Below are 20714 nucleotides of genomic sequence, written 5' to 3' on the forward strand. Positions count from 1 at the left end.
GAACTTAGTGGTTTATCTAATATAGTTAGTGAGACACCACATGTCATTTCCATTTGGGCTGTTAATTACTTTAGACAGGGAACTCAAGTAACAGGCTTAAATAGTGATCAGCATTCATTTGTTACATCTTGTAAGGCGCTCAAATGTACTCACGATAGACCAGCTAAAGATATGTGCAAGGTCTTAAGAGTCTTAAGAGCTGATGTCACTTCTTATCATATCACTTCTTGTGAGGTCATGGGTCGTGATGCCATTTCCCGTAGTATTATGCGCGATGTCAGGCACTGTGATGTGACCTGCATATTGCCTTACATGATTAGTCCCCCCACTTCTTTTTTAGGACTTGTGCCCTGCCATCAAATATACTAGCCTTTTCATATCCAACCAATGGTGAAAGGAGGTTCACTTCCCTTGTGCCGTTTGCCAGTCTTTACATTCTCGGGCTTGCAATTTTGCTTTTACAGTTATAAATCTTGGTTTAATATTTAAAATAGTTAAACAAGACTCGTGCTACACCTTTGTTTTTCGTTTTGTAACATAAGAACTTTATTAATATAATTGTATTGGAATCATCAATTATGTAGGCTCGTGTATAATAACATCGTGCACGTATGTAATTCATCAGTTACTGGGTGAAAAACTCTTCGTGAATAAGCAAACTTCAAACATTTTGGGTGTTCAAAATAATATTTAAAGTAAGTATGTATTTATTATAGGCGCTCCAACAATGAAAACAATTGTTGAGTCATAAAGTATTGATCCACCCCCGGCGATCTCAGTGACCTTGACCATTCATCCATCCATCTCTCTGTCTTCCCTTCTGTCATCTACCCTTATGTTTCCTCATCCGTCCCTTCATCCATCCATTATCCTTCTCTCCATCCATTATCCTTCTCTCCATCCTTCCTTCCATTCATCCCCCCTTCACTCAATCAAACCATTACTATACTTCTCGCCATCACCGTTCCATTCATCCTTCTCTCCGTCGTCATCATCACACCCTTCCTTTCATTACTCCACCCACCCGTGTGTTCATCCATACATATCCTCTCCTTTGGTTCCTTTTAAGCTCCCTTGTTGCATTTTCCCCACCCACAGCTCCATCATGCTATTCTCTTGAAAATGTATTTATCAGCGGACTGAAGACCAGTGTGTCAGATCACAACCAAAGAAAACATGACGTTAAAGGATTGATGCCACACAGTCGCACCTGGCCTCAACCAAGCTGCTATATTGGGTGGGTTCACGGCCTCATGAGGGAAATGAGAGGTCTATTTGCTTGCACTGCCTCCAGGAGTTGAGAGACCCCACCCCCTCCTCACACGTCCACCCCAGGGGTGGGTGCTTCTCTTCACACTGTTTGCGGGAGGGTTATCCACTTTTGTTGTAAAGACACCGGACAGTCGGACATTTATTTATATTTGTCTGAGGCAAGTAAATTGAGCCGGGGTGTGTGTTTTTTTAGTCACTAGACTGCCTTTATACCCTTTGATTCAAAACTTCTAAAGGATCTTACCACATTCCGATGGTAAGAATGTGTTTCATACTGCGCCTGATACCACTACATGTGTCTCTTTTCCTTTTAGTTCAACGATATTCACTTTACCGACTTTGGAAACGTGAAAGGCTGATTTGGACCTGGCGAGATTCGAAAACCCGTGACCGGAAGTGGTGCCATATGAGAGCAGCCACGATTAGCTCGCTGGGTCTCTTGATCGTTTGGGAGCGTGAGTTATATCCCAGGATTCCCGTCCTCGGTAGGGTAGGAAGTGTTGAGGTGTTGAGTGGTGAAGGGGCTCTTGGATTGTCGATAAATGGGTGGGGGGGAGGGGTGCCCCTTAACCCTGGAGAAGGTGGTATGGTGAATCGTCCCCTGAATGGTGCATCTGTTTATGTTCTCAGGTGATTGGTGGCGCCCTAGGGATTGCTCTCCTCAAGATAAGGCTGTAAGGAATGATTAAACAGAAGGTGGCTGAAGGCATTTAATTTATTTTCTCACCGCACCCATCGATTGCGTAATAGCACCATCCGGAAATACCAGCCCTTCTGGAATGTGCAGCGCAGCCACCGAAACCTGTCTCCCTCTCAGACCCACTCACCCCACACTTTTACCTGCTTCCGTCGTAGAAAGACACTACCTTGCTACTTTTTAATTTCATTTGATCCATAACAATGTCTCCTTTACACCATTTACTCATACGCTCTACTCTTTTATATACAAAATCACATTAATTAATTGACTGCTAATATCCAGTATACTTTGTAGATCTTTTTTCCTGCTTTCAGGGAGAAAATGGCCCTCACCTTACAGGTATGGCTCCAGGATTCTAGGTCTGGTGAGACCCATGGACGTCATTTAGGAGTCACCAGGGGTCGCAAGTTGCGACCCCTGGCTCTTCCTTTGCGACCCCTGGCATCAGAGGTGGCAAAGTCAGTTCCAGGAAAACAGTGGCAGCTCATCCTTATAGACAGTGTTTGGGGTTCCACTCGCTTTGTTTTTATCTCAGTTTTGTTATTACATTAACCCCTTCGCTGCCAGGCCTTTTCCCCCTCCTGTGCCGAGCCTTTTTTTGGCTATTTGGAGCAGTTCGCGCTTAGGCCCTCATAACTTTTTGTTCACATAAGCTACCCACGCCAAATTTGCGTCCTTTTTTTCCAACATCCTAGGGATTCTAGAGGTACCCAGACTTTGTGGGTTCCCCAGAAGCAGGCCAAGAAATTAGCCAAAATACAGTAAAAATGTAGGTTTTTTTCAAAAAAATGGGAAAAAGGGGCTGCAGAAGAAGGCTTGTGGTTTTTCCCCTGAAAAGGGCATCAACAAAGGGTTTGCTGTGCGTTAATCACCAGCTTCCCAGCTTTCAGGAACAGGCAGACTTGAATCAGAAAACCCAATTTTTCAACACAATTTTGGCATTTTACTGGGACATACCCCATTTTTACGATTTTTTGTGCTTTCAGCCTCCTTCCGGTCAGTGACAGAAATGGGCATGAAACCAATGCTGGATCCCAGAAACCGAAACATTTCTGAAAAGTAGACAAAATTCTGAATTCAGCAAGGGGTAATTTGTGTAGATCATACAAGGGTTTCCTACAGAAAATAACAACTGAAAAAGAAAAATATTGAAATTGAGGTGAAAAAAACATAAATTTTTCTCTACGTTTTACTCTGTAACTTTTTCCTGCAATGTCAGATTTTCGAAAGCAATATACCATTACATCTGCTGGACTCTTCTGGTTGCGGGGATATATAGGGCTTGTAGGTTCATCAAGAACTCTAGGTACCCAGAGCCAATAAATGACCTGCACTCTGCAGTGGGTTTTCATTCTGTGCCGGGTATACAGCAATTCATTTGCTGAAATATAAAGAGTAAAAAATAGCTATCAAGAAAACCTTTCTATTTCCAAAATGGGCACAAGATAAGGTGTTGAGAAGCAGTGGTTATTTGCACATCTCTGAATTCCGGGGTGCCCATACTAGCATGTAAATTACAGGGCATTTCTCAAATAGACGTCTTTTTTACACACTGTCTTACATTTGGAAGGAAAAAATGTAGAGAACGACAAGGGGCAATAACACTTGTTTTGCTATTCTATGTTCCCCCAAGTCTCCCGATAAAAATGATACCTCACTAGCGCCCGCGACAGGATATGCCCCAAAACACAACGTAGACACATCACAGAAAACAGAGCTGTTTTTAGCAAAGTGCCTACCTGTAGATTTTGGCCTCTAGCTCAGCCGGCACCTAGGGAAACCTACCAAACCTGTGCATTTTTTAAAACTAGAGACCTAGGGGAATCCAAGATGGGGTGACTTGTGGGGCTCTGACCAGGTTCTGTTACCCAGAATCCTTTGCAAACCTCAAATTTTGGCTAAAAAAACACATTTTCCTCACATTTCTGTCGCAGAAAGTTCTAGAATCTGAGAGGAGCCACAAATTTCCTTCCACCCAGCGTTCCCCCAAGTCTCCTGATAAAAATGATACCTCACTTGTGTGGGTAGGCCTAGCGGTCGCGACAGGACACGCCCCAAAATGCAACGTGGACACATCCCATTTTTTGAAAGAAAACAGAGCTTTTTTTTGCAAAGTGCCTACCTGTAGATTTTGGCATCTAGCTCAGCCGGCACCTAGGGAAACCTACCAAACCTGTGCATTTCTGAAAACTAGAGACCTAGGGGAATCCAAGATGGGGTGACTTGTGTGGCTCGGACCAGGTTCTGTTACCCAGAATCCTTTGCAAACCTCAAATTTGACTAAAAAAACACATGTTCCTCACATTTCTGTGGCAGAAAGTTCTGGAATCTGAGAGGAGCCACAAATTTCCTTCCACCCAGCGTTCCCCCAAGTCTCCTGATAAAAATGATACCTCACTTGTGTGGGTAGGCCTAGCGCTCGCGACAGGAAATGGCCCAAAACACAACGTGGACACATCACACATTTTTTCATAGAAAACAGTGCCTACCTGTGGATTTTGGCCTCTAGCTCAGCCGGCACCTGGGCAAACCTAGCAAACCAGCGCATTTTTGAAAACTAGAGACCCAGGGGAATCCAAGATGGGGTGACTTGTGGGGCTCTGACCAGGTTATGTTACCAAGAATCCTTTGCAAACATCAACATTGGCCAAAAAACACTTTTTCCTCTCATTTCGGTGACAGAAAGTTCTGGAATCTGAGAGGAGCCACAAATTTCCTTCCACCCAGCGTTCCCCTAAGTCTCTCGATAAAAATGGTACCTCACTTGTGTGGGTAGGCCTAGCGCCCACGAAAGGAAATGGCCCAAAAAACAACGTGGACACAACATATTTTTTCACAGAAAACAGAGGTGTTTTTTGCAAAGTGCCTACCTGTGGATTTTGGCCTCTACCTCAGCCGGCCCCAGGGGGGGGCAGAAATGCCCTAAAATAAATTTGACCCCAGCCCCCGCAACCCCCCCTGCCCGGGAGCGACCCTTGCCTACTGGGTCGGTCCCCCTACGTGACATTGGCGCCAAAAAACAAATCCCCGGTGCCTAGTGGTTTCTGTCCCCTTGGGGGCAGATTGACCTCAAATCGGCCAATCTGCCCCCAAGGGGGGCAGAAATGGTCTAAATACAATTTGCCCCCCAGGGGAGCGACCCTTGCCTGATGGGTCGCTCCCCATCTTTAAAAAAACAAACAAACAAAAAAAAAACACAAAAAGAAATGTGCCCTGGTCGCATAGAAGTTTCTGCCTCCCCTGGTGGCAGATCGGCCTAATAATAGGCCGATCTGCCCCCTAGGGGGCAGAAATGGCCTAAAATAAATTTGCCTTCCAACCCCCACCCCCCCCCGGGAGCGACCCTTGCCTACTGGGTCGGTCCCCCTACGTGACATTGGCGCCAAAAAACAAATCCCCGGTGCCTAGTGGTTTCTGCCCCCTTGGGGGCAGATTGACCTAAAATCGGCCAATCTGCCCCCAAGGGGGGCAGAAATGGTCTAAATACAATTTGCCCCCCAGGGGAGCGACCTTTGCCTGATGGGTCGCTTCCCATCTCTAAAAAAAAAAAAAAAAAAAAAAAAATGTGCCCTGGTCGCCTAGAGGTTTATTCCCCCCTTGGGGGCAGATTGACCTAAAATCGGCCAATCTGCCCCCAAGGGGGGCAGAAATGGTCTAAATACAATTTGCCCCCCAGGGGAGCGACCCTTGCCTGATGGGTCGCTCCCCATCTTTAAAAAAAAAAGCAAAAAAAAAAAAAAACACAATAAGAAATGTGCCCTGGTCGCATAGAAGTTTCTGCCTCCCCTGGTGGCAGATCGGCCTAACAATAGGCCGATCTGCCCCCTAGGGGGGCAGAAATGGTCTAAATACAATTTGCCCCCCAGGGGAGCGACCTTTGCCTGATGGGTCGCTTCCCATCTCTAAAAAAACAAAAACAAAACAAAAAAAAAAAATGTGCCCTGGTCGCCTAGAGGTTTCTGCCCCCCTTGGTGGCAGATCGGACTAATAATAGGCCGATCTGCCCCCAGAGGGGGCAGAAAGGGCCTAAAATAAATTTGCACCCCCACCCCCCCACCAGGAGCGACCCTTGCCTACGGGGTCGCTCCCCCTGCGTGACATTGGCGCCAAAACACAAATCCCCGGTGCCTAGTGGTTTCTGCCCCCTTGGGGGCAGATTGACCTAAAATCGACCAATCTGCCCCCAAGGGGGGCAGAAATGGTCTAAATACAATTTTGCCCCCAAGGGAGCGACCCTTGCCTGATGAGTCGCTCCCCATCTTTGCCCTGGCGCCTTGAGGTTTCGGCCCCCCTGGGGGCAGAAATGGCCTAAAATAAATTTGCCCCCCCAACACCCACCCCCCCGGGAGCGACCCTTGCCTACGGGGTCGCTCCCCCTGCGTGACATTGGCGCCAAAAAACAAATCCCCGGTGCCTAGTGGTTTCTGGCCCCTTGGGGGCAGATTGACCTAAAATCGACCAATCTGCCCCCAAGGGGGGCAGAAATGGTCTAAATACAATTTGCCCCCCAGGGGAGCGACCCTTGCCTGATGGGTCGCTCCCCATCTCTTAAAAAAACAAACAAAAAAAAAAATACAAAAAAAATAATTGCCCTGGCACCTTGAGGTTTCTGCCCCCCCTGGTGGCAGATCGGCCTTATAATAGGCCTATCGGCCCCCAGGGGGGGCAGAAATGGCCTAAAATAAATTTGCATCCCCAACCCCCACCCTCCCCCCAGGAGAGACCCTTGCCTACGGGGTCGCTCCCCCTGCGTGACATTGGCGCCAAAAAACAGATCCCCGGTGCCTAGTGGTTTCTGCCCTCTTGGGGGCAGATTGACCTAAAATCGACCAATCTGCCCCCCAGGGGAGCGACCCTTGCCTGATGGGTCGCTCCCCATCTCTAAAAAAACAAACAAACAAAAAAAAACACAATTTTTTTTTTTGCCCTGGCGTCTAGAGGTTTCGGCCTAATACCAATAGGCCGATCTGCCTTTGCCCCCCCCCCCGGGGAGCGACCCTTGCCTACAAGGTTGCTCCCCTTGCGTGACGGCGCAAAAAAAAGATCCCTGGTGGCTAGTGGTTTCTGCCCCCATTGGGGGCAGATTGACCTAAAATCGGCGATCTGCCCCCAAGGGGGGCATAAATGGTCTAAATACAATTTGCCCCCCTAGGGAGCGACCCTTGCCTGATGGGTCGCTCCCCATCTCTAAAAAAACAAACAAACAAACAAAAAACACAAAAAAAAAATTTGCCCTGGCGCCTTCAGGTTTCTGCCCCCCCTGGGCCGAATGGCCTAAAATAAATTTGCCCCCCCAACACCCACCCCCCCGGGAGCGACCCTTGCCTACGGGGTCGCTTCCCCTGCGTGACATTGGCGCCAAAAAACAAATCCCCGGTGCCTAGTGGTTTCTGCCCCCTTGGGGGCAGATTGACCTAAAATCGACCAATCTGCCCCCAAGGGGGGCAGAAATGGTCTAAATACAATTTGCCCCCCAGGGGAGCGACCCTTGCCTGATGGGTCGCTCCCCATCTCTAAAAAAAACAAACAAACAAAAAAAAAAAACACAAAAAAAAAATTTTGCCCTGGCGCCTAGAGGTTTCTGCCCCCCCGGGGGCAGAAATGGACTAAAATAAATTTGCCCCCCCAACCCCCCCCCCCCCCCCCCCCCCGGGAGCGACCCTTGCCTACTGGGTCGGTCCCCCTACGTGACATTGGCGCCAAAAAACAAATCCCCGGTGCCTAGTGGTTTCTGCCCCCTTGGGGGCAGGTTGACCTAAAATCGGCCAATCTGCCCCCAAGGGGGGCAGAAATGGTCTAAATACAATTTCCCCCCCAGGGGAGCGACCCTTGCCTGATGGGTCGCTCCCCATCTCTAAAAAAACAAACAAACAAAAAAAAACAACAAAAAATGTGCCCTGGTTGCCTAGAGGTTTCTGCCCCCCCTGGTGGCAGATCGGCCTAATAATAGGCCGATCTGCCCCCAGGGGGGGCAGAAAGGGCCTAAAATAAATTTGCACCCTCAACCCCCACCCCCCCACCAGGAGCGACCCTTGCCTACGGGGTCGCTCCCCCTGCGTGACATTGGCGCCAAAAAACAAATCCCCGGTGCCTAGAGGTTTCTGCCCCCTTGGGGGCAGATTGAACTAAAATCGACCAATCTGCCCCCAAGGGGGGCAGAAATGGTCTAAATACAATTTGCCCCCCAAGGGAGCGACCCTTGCCTGATGGGTCACTCCCCATCTCTAAAAAAACAAAAAAAAAAAAAAAAAAAAAAAAAATAATAATTTGCCCTGGCGCCTTGAGGTTTCTGCCCCCACTGGGGGCAGAAATGGCCTAAAATAAATTTGCCCCCCCAACACCCACCCCCCCCGGAGCGACCCTTGCCTACGGGGTCGCTCCCCCTGCGTGACATTGGCGCCAAAAAACAAATCCCCGGTGCCTAGTGGTTTCTGCCCCCTTGGGGGCAGATTGACCTAAAATCGACCAATGGGGCAGAAATGGTCTAAATACAATTTGCCCCCCAGGGGAGCGACCCTTGCCTGATGGGTCGCTCCCCATCTCTAAAAAAACAAACAAACAAAAAAAAAAACACAAAAAAAATAATTGCCCTGGCACCTAGAGGTTTCTGCCCCCCCCTGGTGGCAGATCTGCCTTATAATAGGCCTATCGGCCCCCAGGGGGGGCAGAAATGGCCTAAAATAAATTTGCATCCCCAACCCCCACCCTCCCCCCAGGAGTGACCCTTGCCTACAAGGTTGCTCCCCTTGCGTGACGGCGCAAAAAAAAGATCCCTGGTGGCCAGTGATTTCTGCCCCCCTTGGGGGCAGATTGACCTAAAATCGGCCAATCTGCCCCCAAGGGGGGCAGAAATGGTTTCAATACAATTTGCCCTCCAGGAGAGTGACCCTTGCCAGATGGGTCGCTACCCATCTCTAAAAAAACAAAAAAAAAAAAAAAAAAACACAAAAAAACTATTTGCCCTGGCGCCTAGAGGTTTCTGCCCCCCCTGGGGGCAGATCGGCCTAATACTAATAGGCTGATCTGCCCCCAGGGGGGGCAGAAATGGGCTAAAATAAATTTGCACCCCCCCGGGGAGCAACCCTTGCCTACAAGGTCGCTCCCTTTGCGTGACGGCGCAAAAAAAAGATTCCTGGTGCCTAGTGGTTTCTGCCTCCCTTGGGGGCAGATTGACCTACAATCTGCCAATCTGTCCCCAAGGGGGGCAGAAATGGTCTAAATACAATATGTCCCCCAGGGGTGCGACCCTTGCCTGATGGGTCGCTCCCCATCTCCAAAAAAAAAAAGAAACAAAAAAACCCCACAAAAAAACTATTTGCCCTGGCGCCTAGAGGTTTCTGCCCCTCCTGGGGGCTGATCGGCCTAATACCAATAGGCCGATCTGCCCCCGGGGGGGCAGAAATGGCCTAAAATGAATTTGCCCCCCCACCCCCCCGGGGAGCGACCCTTGCCTACAAGGTCGCTCTCCTTGCGTGACGGCGCAAAAAAAAGATCCCTGGTGCCTAGTGGTTTCTGCCCCTGTGGGGGCAGATTGACCTAAAATCGGCCGATCTGCCCCAAAGCGGGCAGAAATGGCCTAAATACAATTTGCCCCTCCAGGGGAGCGACCCTTGTCGAAGGGGTCGCTCCCCATCTGTAAAACAAAAAAAAACAAAAAATCCCTGGTGCCTAGTGGTTTCTGCCCCCCTTGGGGTCAGATCAGCCTAATCAAAATAGGCTGATCTACCCCCCACAGGGGCAGAAATGGCCTAAAATAATTCCCCCCCCCCCCCCAGGGAGCGACCCTTGCCTAAGGGGTCTCTCCCCTTGCGTGAAATTCACGGAAAAAAAAAAACCTCCCTGGTGTCTAATGGTTTCTGCCCCCCGTGGGGGCAGATTGGCCTCATCAAAATAGGCCAATCTGCCCCCAAGGGGGGCAGAAATGGCCTAAATATAATTTGCCCCCTAGGGGAGCGACCCTTGCCTAAGGGGTCGTTCCCCACCTAAAAAAAAAAAGAAAACATAACAAAAAGAAAAAAAAAATGATCCCTGGTGCCGAGAGGTTTCTGCCCCATCGGCCCAATAATAGGCCCATCTGCCCCCAGGGGGGGCAGAAAAGGCCTTCCCAAAAAATGCCCCCCCTGGGAGCGACCCTTGCCCAAGGGGTCGCTCCCCTTGCTTGAAATTCACGCAAAAAAAAAAACTCCCTGGTGTCTAATGGTTTCTGCCCCCCTTGGGGGCAGATTGGCCTCATCAAAATAGGCCAATCTGCCCCCAAGGGGGGCAGAAATGGCCTAAATATTATTTGCCCCCTAGGGGAGCGACCCTTGCCTAAGGGGTCGCTCCCCACCTAAAAAAAAAAGAAAACATTAAAAAAAAAAAAAAAAACCCTGGTGCATAGAGGTTTCTGCCCCCCCTGGGGGCAGATCGGCCTAATAATAGGCCGATCTGCCCCCGGGGGGGGGGGCAGAAAAGGCCTTCCCCAAAAAATGCCCCCCCTTGGAGCGACCCTTGCCCAAGGGGTCGCTCCCTTTTGACAATTTCAGTAAAAACAAAAAAAAAATCCCTGGTGTCTAGTGGGGTTTCAAAAGCCGGATTGCAAGCAATCCGGCTTTTGAAACCCTGTGAGAGACTTCAAAGGGAAGGAAATACATTTCCTTCCCTTTGAAGCCCCTCCAGGCCTTCCCCATGGGATTGAAAGAGAAATGCTTTGCATTTCTCTTTCAATCGCGCTGGAAGCAGAGCTTCCATCGCGAGGGGGGAGACCCTGTGAATAATCAGCTCGCGCGTTGACGCCACAGGGGGGTTTGGGGGGGTGGAAGGGCTTCCCCTTCCATCCCTGACTTGGGGGGGTGGGGGGGAACCCCACAGAGGGAGCGCTAGCGCTCCCTCTGGGCTCTGTGCACAGGACGTAATGGTTACGTCCTGGGCACAGCAGCACTGTGCCTCAGGACGTAACCATTACGTCCTGGGCACAGAAGGGGTTAATAGTGAATAATAAAGCATTATTCACTGTTGATGTAATAGAAAATGGAGTACAGTTAGCTGGAATATGATTTTTCAGGGCTGTTTAGGTAAGTAAAAATCCTTTTAATTGTATGTTGTGTGTTTACTTGCGAGCGACTGTGTGTTTACTTGAGAGTGTGTGTGTGTGTGTAAGTGTGAATGTGTGCGTGTGGGTAAGCATGTGTGTTTGAGTGAAATTGAAGGACAATCAATCAATCAATCAATCAAACAAATTTCTTAAGCGCACTACTCACCCGGTAGGGTCTCAAGGCACTGGGGGGGTACTGCTCGAAAAGCCAAGTTTTGAGGTGCTTTCTGAACGGTAGGAGGTCCTGGGTCTTGCGTAGGTTGGTAGTTCCAGGTTTGGCAGCGAGGTGGGAGAAGGATCTGCCGCCGGAGGTGGTGTGTTGGATGCGGGGATTGTAGCGAGGTCGGCGGAGCGGAGCTGTCAAGTTGGTTTTTGGAAGTTGCTTAGTTCGTTGAGGTGGGCCGGTCCGGTGTCGTGGAGGGCTTTGTGAGCGTGGACAAGGATTTTGAAAATTATCCTTTTGTTGATGGGCATCCATTGTAGGGATCTGAGGTGGGCGGAGATGTGTTCGTGGCGAGGGAGGTTGAGGCGTGCGGCTGCGTTCTGGATTCGCTGGAGTTTTTTCTGAAGCTTGGCTGTGGTCCATGCGTGGAGGGTGTTGCCGTAGTCCAGTCTGCTGCTTATGAGGGCGTGGGTGACTGTTCTTCTTGTTTCTAAAGGAATCCATTTGAAAGTCTTGCGTAGCATGCAAAGGTTGTTGAAGCAGGAGGATGATATGGCGTTGATTTGCTGAGTCATGGAGAGGGATGAGTCCAGTATGATGCCAAGATTGCGTGCGTGGGTGGTGGGTGTTGGGGGTGGTCCAAGGGTGGTGGGCCACCAAGAGTCGTTCCATGCTGTCTTGTTGGAACCGTAGATGATGATCTCTGTTTTTTCTGAGCAAAACATTAGCAATCAGGAAGACAATCATAGGACTTGAGCGCTCACAGTAAATCCACATAGTAACATATGAATCCTAATCTTGGCACGGTGCTCCTGGCAAGAGGATCTTCCTTACTCCTCTAGTGTTTCTAGGGAAACTAAACAGTGATAGAACAGCTGTCAGGGCACTCATGAATCAAGGATCAATTCCTTAAAGCTATTTCGAGTTCAAATCTTCAGTATATAGTAACAATAACGACACAATGAATTTCACTATAGGACCGGGATTCATAAAACAAATATGTATAGAGCTCAATTTATTCTTGAGATATAAAGTTCATCACAGCAGCAAAAAGCCGTCCTTGAAAACAATATTCATGTAGCAACCACAGCCAACACGTGTTTCGTCCTATGAGACATCAATCTCAAAGACTTCACCAGGGCTGAAAATAAACGAAAACAGTGACTACCATTGTAGTACATATTCATCCGACATTTTTTTCTCAGAGCAGAGATCATACCACTTACACTGTGATGTTTGTGTGAATAAAACAATGCAATTCGTGATTTGTGTGACATCAAGAAAAAGAAACTAATTAATAGCTTGTAGAGCATTACAGAAGGTTACCATTGAAAAGATGAAGTTGATATATACAAATAAGACAACGTCAAAGAACCTTATGTGACTGATATTCATGCTATATTCATGCTCAAAAGGTTAAAAAAGGGTTGTCATAACCCAAATGTGCACGTCCCCGTTTTAAAATACAATCAGTTACAAGTCATCCCAAGTGATCCAGGAAAAGGAAACCGAAAACCGTCAGCACCCATCAAGTGCTAAAACATATCTAAAATGACAATAGAGGAATAACCTTAATTCCCTATAATCCGCCTACAATAGCAAAAGGGACATACCTTTGCTATGAGTAAATTGAAAAGTAAATTCAGTCCTCCAAAACAATTTGAATATCTGCGAAAATAATAATATGCATACACTGTAATTCCCCTTCACAGTGCACATTACCATTAATGTTTGCTTTGTTTTCTGCTTTTACTTAGGATTCTTTAAGATATTACTTCGCAATACTATGTGTTATTCACTTACTGTGACACAATAAGGTTAGTTTGTGCCTTTTGGCCATAATTTGTTATAGTCACTTTGTGACGCTTTTATTTCAGGCTGTGCACTGGGAAGGGGAATTACAGTGTATGCATAATATTATTTTCGCAGATATTCAAATTGTTCTGTAATGCTCTACAAGCTATTAATTAGTTTCTTCTTTCTGACGTCACACAAATCACGAATTGCATTGTTTTATTCACACAAACATCACGGTGTAAGTGGTATGATCTCTGCTCTGAGAAAAAAATGTCGGATGAATATGTACTACAATGGTAGTCACTGTTTTCCTTTATTTTCAGCCCTGATGAAGTCCTTGAGATTGATGTCTCATAGGACGAAACATGTGTTGGCTGTGGTTGCTACATGAATATTGTTTTCAAGGACGGCTTTTTGCTGCTGTGATGAACTTTATATCTCAAGAATAAATTGAGCTCTATACATATTTGTTTCATGAATCCCGGTCCTATAGTGAAATTCATTGTGTCGTTATTGTTACTATATACTGAAGATTTGAACTCAAAATACCTTTAAGGAATTGATCCTTGATTCATGAGTGCCCTGACAGCTGTTCTATCACTGTTTTTTCTGAGTTCAATTTGAGGTGGCTTGCTGTCATCCAGTTAGCGATGGCGAGGAGTGGGGCGTGTAGTTTATTCTTGACGGTAGCTGAGTTCATCATGAGGGAGATGATGAGCTGGGTGTCATCAGCGTGTGAAATGATGGTGAGGCCGTGGGGGCGTATGATGTCGGCGAGAGGAGCCATGTAGATATTGAAAAGGGTGGGGCTGAAGGAGGATCCTTGGGGGACCCCACAGATGGTCTTGGTGGCTGTAGACTGGAAAAGAGGGAGGCAAGTGCCGGCGTCGAAGTGGCGTGTGTGGAGGGTTTGGTGGCATACGGTGTCAAAAGCTGCGGAGCGGTCTAGGAGGATGAGGGCGACAGTTTCGCCCATGACCAATCTGGTCCCGATGTCGTCTGTACAGGCGATGAGGTCGGTCTCGATGCTCTGGTTTTTGCAGAATCCAGACTGGGAGACGTCGAGTATGTTGTTGTCTTCTAGGAAGTGAGACAGTTGTATGTTTACTATCTTCTCCATGACCTTTGCGGGGAAGGGGAGAAGAGAGATGGGTCGGTAGTTTGTGAGGTCTTCAGGGTCTGCTCTGGGTTTTTTGAGAAGAGCGTTGACTTTGGCCTGCTTCCAAATTTCTGGGAAGGTTGCGGTCTCGAAGGAACTGTTGATGATGGCCCAGAGCTGGGGAGCGATGATTTGGCTGGCCTTGTTGAAGATGTGGTCGGGGCTAGGGTCTGTTGGGGAGCCTGAGTGGATGAAGCTCATGGTTTTGCCTATTTCTTTGTCGTTGGTGGGGGACTCAGTTGGAGAGGGAGTTGCTGAGGTCTTGGCAGTGTGGAGGGTCGATGGAGCAGGACTTGGGTTTGGTGAGTTGTTTCATTATGGCAAAAAGTTTCTTGCTGTTGTGTGTGTTGTTGTTTATGCGTTCTTTGTAGAAGGACCGTTTGGTGGTCCGGATGAGTTGATGGTGTTTGCGCATGGCTGGATTGAGGGTGGAGAAGTTGCTCATTGAGGGTTCTTGGCGCCAGGCTTTCTCAATTTTTTGGCATTCTCGTTTGGCAGACTGAAGTTCTGTGGTGACCCAGGGGGCGGTCTTGATGGTGCGGGTGTTGTTTATTTTGAAAAGGGCAAGGGAGTCTGCGCAAGTTTCTAGCCATCATGTGAGGTTGAGGGCGGTGGCGTTGGGGTCGATGGTGCTCAGAGGTGGAGCTTGTGCGAGGTTGGAGATCAGGTGTTCTTTGGAGATCTTGTTCCACTTGCGGTAGGGGGTAGGGTGTTGTTGGTGGTGGGTGGGGGGTTTCAGGAAGGAGAAATGGACGCAGTGGTGGTCAGTACAGTGGAGTTTGGTGGTGTGAGTGAAGGTGATATGGCTGCTGGAGGTGAAGATAGCATCTAGCGTGTGTCCGGCTGAGTGGGTGGGTGAGGTGACCAGTTGCTTGAGGCCAAGGTTTGCAAGGTTGTCCAGTAGGGCCATGGAGTTGCAGTCGTGGGTGCTTTCCAGGTGAACGTTGAGGTCACCAAGGAGTATGTAGTCTGGGGAGGTGAGGGCGTGGGAGCTGATAGTGTCGGCGATGGTGTAACAGAATGGGGGGTGGGGTCCTGGTGGTCTGTAGATGAGGGTTCCTCTTAGGGTGGTGTTGGCGTTGATGTGTACCTGAAAGTGTAGGTGTTCTGCGTTGTCTAGGGTGTCATTGGTGGAAATCTTGATGGAGTTTCTGTGTATTATGGCGATTCCTCCTCCTGGTTTGTTGGTGCGGTCTCTACAGGTGATTTTGTAACCTTCTGGGATGGCTATGGCAATGTCGGGTTCTGATGAGGAGTTCATCCATGTTTCAGTGAGGAAGGCAATGTCGGGAGAGTTTGTGGTGAGAAGGTCCCAGAGCTCAATGGCGTGCTTGTGGATGGAGCAGGTGTTAAGGAGGATGCAGTTGAGGTGATTGGGGGGTTTGGTGTTGTTGTGGTGCTTGTTGGTGTTGTTGGTGTGAGTGCAAGAGAAGTGGCATGTGTAGCATGCGAAAGGACTGTGTGTGTGTTTGGGGTTGGCCTGGGTGCAGGCGGGGTGCCGGCCGGGGTTGATAGCAAGGAGCTCTGTGGAGGAGTAGTGGCACTTGGGTGGGCCAGAGGAGCGTGGACCAGGGTGACGGGTACTAGAGCGCGGTCCAGGCGCGGACGGGCGCAGACGGGCTTGCCTCTGGCACAGCGGCCGCCATTACGAAGGGGAGGTGGGAGGGAGGAGCAGCTGGAAGGCGGGAGGGAGTGGCCAATGGGGCGCCAGGGGCACAGGGACGCAGGGGACACAGCGGCAGGGTCAGAACAAACTGGCAAAAGCCAGAAAAAGAAAAACGGGCACAATCAGAGCAATACGACGAAGTGGAGCAGAAAATGGGCACAGGCAAATTTTAAAACAGTGTGTGAAACGAAAAACAAATGGCAAGAAATTAAATACGATCTACAAATAACGAAATACATGGTACAAAGCACTAGATACGCCTACCACTAGGCACCAGGGATGAGTCGCAGGCGGGTGCCTGCAGGTGGTGGAGGGCCTTGAACTTTTTCTATTAGCAGCAATGGCGAGGTCAGGGGCACGGAGGCAGGCTGGTGGAGCCAAGTGTACTCCTGGCCCAAAGCCAGTAAGGGGGTTACACTAGGCGCCGCACAGCGGGCGCCATTAAGAAAGGGAGGTGGGAGGGTGGAGCAGCTGGGAGGCTGGAGGGAGTGGCCAAAGGGGGCGCGAGGGGGACGGGGCCGCAGGGGACGCAGCGGCGGGGTAAGAACAAAACTGCAAGAGCCGGGAAAAGAAAAACGGGCACAATCAGAGCAATACGACGAAGTAGAGCAGAAAATGGGCACAGGCAAATTTTAAAACAGTGTGTGAAACGAAAAACAAATAGCAAGAAACGAAATACAATATACAAATAACAAAATACATGGTACAAAGCACTAGATACGCCTACCACTAGGCACCAGGGATGAGGCGCAGGTGGGTGCCTGCGGGTTGTGGAGGGCCTCCAACTTCTTCTATCAGCAGCAGGACAAAGGGCGTGTGATGTCACTTCTGCTACCCATGGCATTTTGGTGAATTGAAGTTCATGGTGAGACAATGAAGATACACTAGGGATGAACAAGAGTAAACAAGTTTTCAGATCTAGACACTGAGAACATATGCACAATTCTACAAGTGTCATCATGGTGCCTGACATTACAACTCATGACATCGCCCATGGCATCACAGGAAGTGGCATCACAGCCCATGACCTAACAGGAAATCACATTAGATCTTAAGACCTCACACATATGTTTAGTAGGTATAACATAAATACATTTCAGCGCATTACAATATTTACCAAAGGAGATTTTTCTTCGGGGAATGTGCCTAAAAAGTGACACAACCCTGATGCAAAACCTGGGCCTCAATTTATACCTTTTCTTTTAAAACCCCGCCACAAATAAATTGGTTGGCAACAAAGAGACAGGTGAAAGTAAATCTGTTCTGCCTAACTGGTTGCAAAGTCTGCATTTTTAAATATCTTATGGGGTTAAACCTGCAAAGGTCTTTGTGTGCCCTTTAAATCTAAGGGAATAAGAATAATGGCAAGATAACTCTGGAGGTTAATGTATTTCGTGGAGAGATCTGTGTCTTGTTAAGTCCCAGTTATAAAGCAAAGCAGCATAGTGCAAATATGAGGCCAGCAGAGAACATTATTTAACACACAGATGACAGATTTTTATTTTATATAAATGGGTAAGTAGGTTGCTGCTTTTAACACATAGATCCTTTCGTTACTTGCAGTTCAAAATTTAAAATCCTTCTAACATAGCAGAGTGAGCTTTGAAGGGCACGTGACTCCTGCACCTTGTAACTCTCACAGTCTTATGTAACACATCCTGTACATTATTTTACAAACATATGGTTTATTGTCATTGTATACTGTATACCTGTAATGTAAAGTGCTCTGACACCATGCATGTGGATGAGTAGCGCTGCAAGAGAAATTAAACAAAATATAGGTATTTAAATTATTTGAGAAAATATTTGGACAAACACATTTGACAGTCTTACAGTGCAATGCAGGGACTGAAAAAAGTCAAAAGCATGCCACCCTTAACCATCTGTGAAGTAAAAAGTTGTGTGCCTTTTTTTCCCCTCCATTGCATTTAGGTGGTAGGCTCCAGATAGCTTCAAGGCAGGATACTCCAACAAAAGGAGGACTGACGGCATTGTTATGGACCCAGCTGGAATATAATAAGCCAGCTGGAATATGATAAGCCCCCTCCTCGACTGCATGTTGCTCCTCGGAGGAAAGCAGACAACATGCAGGTGCTGCTGAATGTGTCCCGGTGTCTAAAAAGTACACAGGGACAAGTTTAGAATATTTCTGTGGGGCCCAACCTTATTGCACGGTGGACGGCGTCCATCCTGTGAAAAAAGAGGGTAGACACCATCTACCCATGTGTACCCTCGATTTGTGGGGTGGAGTGGGTGGGTGATAGGGTTCAAGGAAGGCAGGAAATGGTATTGGCCAGGCAGGTAGGGTGGGGCGGCGCTTAGGGATATAGGTTAGGTCAGATAAGGACCTGTTATCCATTATTGAATGGTATCCAAGCACACTGGTTGGCATGGACAGTCTTTGCGCACCCTTGGATATGTTCAATACATGTCGAGTCATGGCAAGCAACTCATATAGGAAGGTAGTGGAGGTGCTGCTAATGGTTGAGGAGGCAGGCAGGGTGGATATGCTGCAGCCAGGAGTTTCTGAACTGGAATGGGCATGCATCGGGGAAGGCTGCGGCGGTGTCCAGATGGCAGGGTGACGATGGCTGTTTTGACCTGTTGTAAAGAAAACCAAAGCAAAAGCGAGGGATGGTTTTGGTGGACCACACAACTGGTCTTGCTGAGGAGAGAGCGTGGGAATGACCCTCCAGGGCTGAATTGCCATATTGCGCAGGAGGGAAGAGGCAGCACAAAACAGGCACCCCCTCGGTAAGCAGAGTATGCGAGGTAGGGTCCTGCTGAGCTTGTAAGCAGATCAGAGGACCTAGGAGAGCGGGAGGCGCTTTTATTCACAGGGCCAATGCAGCATCAACCAGGGTGCTGCATCTTCTAGAAATGAGCAAGCAGGTGGTGGTAATGAGAGAGCCAGCACAGCCTTACCATCAGTTCCTGGCTTTGCTGGGAGAGGTGAGAAGTCTGGTGCCATGCTACAAACTGCAGGTGGCAGAATTGTGGTGAGTGTGGTGCCGGGCCACCAATGATATGGGATTGCCACTGGATTTGTCTAGTCTGCGCAGGCAGGCCCATCAAAGGGGAGGGGCAGAGGGCGGGGATGTGGCAGCATGGAGGAGGCGTCTCACAGCAGCAGGGGGCTACACAGTGTGGTGGTCCCCTCCGCACTGTGTGCCTATGAACGGCAGGGCAAGGTCTGTCAGATGTATGGAGGGGCAGGAGGCAGGGTGGCAGAGGTATACCTCAGGCAGTTGCATGGGCCAGGGGGCAGGAGTTTGGGGCCAGGTGTGGGAGAGAGCCACCTAATTGGGCATCAAAAGGGCTTATGTGGAGACTGCATGCCTGTCAAGTTGAGGAAGGTAGGAGGGATGAAGGGAGCAGGGGTCCGAGAGGACAATGGGTATAGGTGCCGCAAGGCATCCATGGATGCAGCAGAGGTACGGAACACGATCAGTGTAGCGCCAGCCAGGTGGGGCAGGTAGGTGTGACAGGTAGTGCTGGGTCGGCAGCAAAGGCGAAGCCGGGAGGGTTTAGTATGATCCCAAAGCCCCAGTCCGAAGACAGATCTTGTGTTCGTGCAACGGTTCAGGGACGTTGAGGGAAGAAGCAAAGCAGCAGCAGGGATTGGCTCCTGCAGCCACCGCACAGGACCAAGACTCATACCAGATGCTTTGCAATGCACCAATAGGAGATGGTAGTGTGGATGACGGAGAGATACCTAGTAGGAGTAAAGAAGGGATGGGGTGACAGGATGCAAAGATGCGTTACTGTTGGATTATGAGGATGATGAATTGGAAGAAGGGGAGGTTGTGCATGCTGCAATTTTGGAATAGGATTGGTGGAAGGCACCCAATGATTTGCATCATGGGCGCAGGCTGACTAACAGGAGTGAGTAGCATGTTGTTTTACAGAAAATGGTATCAGCATCGAAGGACACATGGGTGGTGTCCATACAAACGGAGGCGATTTTGAGAGTGAGACTGATGGCTTTAGCACAGGCCCTGACCTTGAGTCCAGGTAAGGAACCTTTAGGTGTGAGGGAAAGTGTTGGGGTTAAAGTGCATTTGGTAGGGGTGGAGGCACACAGTAGGTGCAGCGGTAAGGAACTTTGCTTATCATGGGAAAATAACTCCAGAACCAATGGCTGTGCACGGATTCAGAGGCAGTAAAAGGGGACAAGAAGATGAGGCATGTTAGACCTCAGGGGAGAAAAGACAGGAAGGGTGAGCAGGGGAAAATATAGACAAAAAGGAGAGCAAGGAAGTAAAGCATAAAAAACTCCCCTACAAGGGTATTACAAAGTGTTATAAATTGGGCTACTGGTTGACAAGGGTATGAGCCCTGGTCAAGTAGAAATCACAATCCTAGTCAGAGTAAGGAACAAGCAACCCCAAATTAACCTGTGCTCAGTCCCTGGTAGCTTGGCACAGAGCTGTCTGGCTTAACTTAGAGGCAATGTGTAAACGTATTCGTGCAGCACCTCAAAAAGGAAAACACTGAATACACCACATAAAAAGATCCCACACCGGGGTAGAAAAATAGAGCTGAATTTAATAAATAAAGCAAGATGAAAATGTAAAAACTCCAATAAGTAGAACCAGAGTTATGAATTTTAAAAGAATAAACTGCAATACCGCACTTAAATGTATAAAGCTGGACTGGCCATAGTGAAAAGATCAAGCTGACCGTGATGGAGCGCGGGCTGGCTTCAGTCCTGGATTAGTCCTGCTGAAGTTTTACCTTTTCAAGTTTTGTGCTAAGAGTCCCATACAAGTGGAAGAAGTTCACCAGAGCAAGGAGACCGTCGCTGGCGATAGTCGATGTGCCACTTGGAGCATGCTGGAAGTTGTGAACAGGTGGGCTGGAGCCTCACATTGGCTATCCATG

This window comes from Pleurodeles waltl, chromosome 7 (assembly GCF_031143425.1).
Source record: "Pleurodeles waltl isolate 20211129_DDA chromosome 7, aPleWal1.hap1.20221129, whole genome shotgun sequence".
Lineage (NCBI taxonomy): Eukaryota > Metazoa > Chordata > Amphibia > Caudata > Salamandridae > Pleurodeles > Pleurodeles waltl.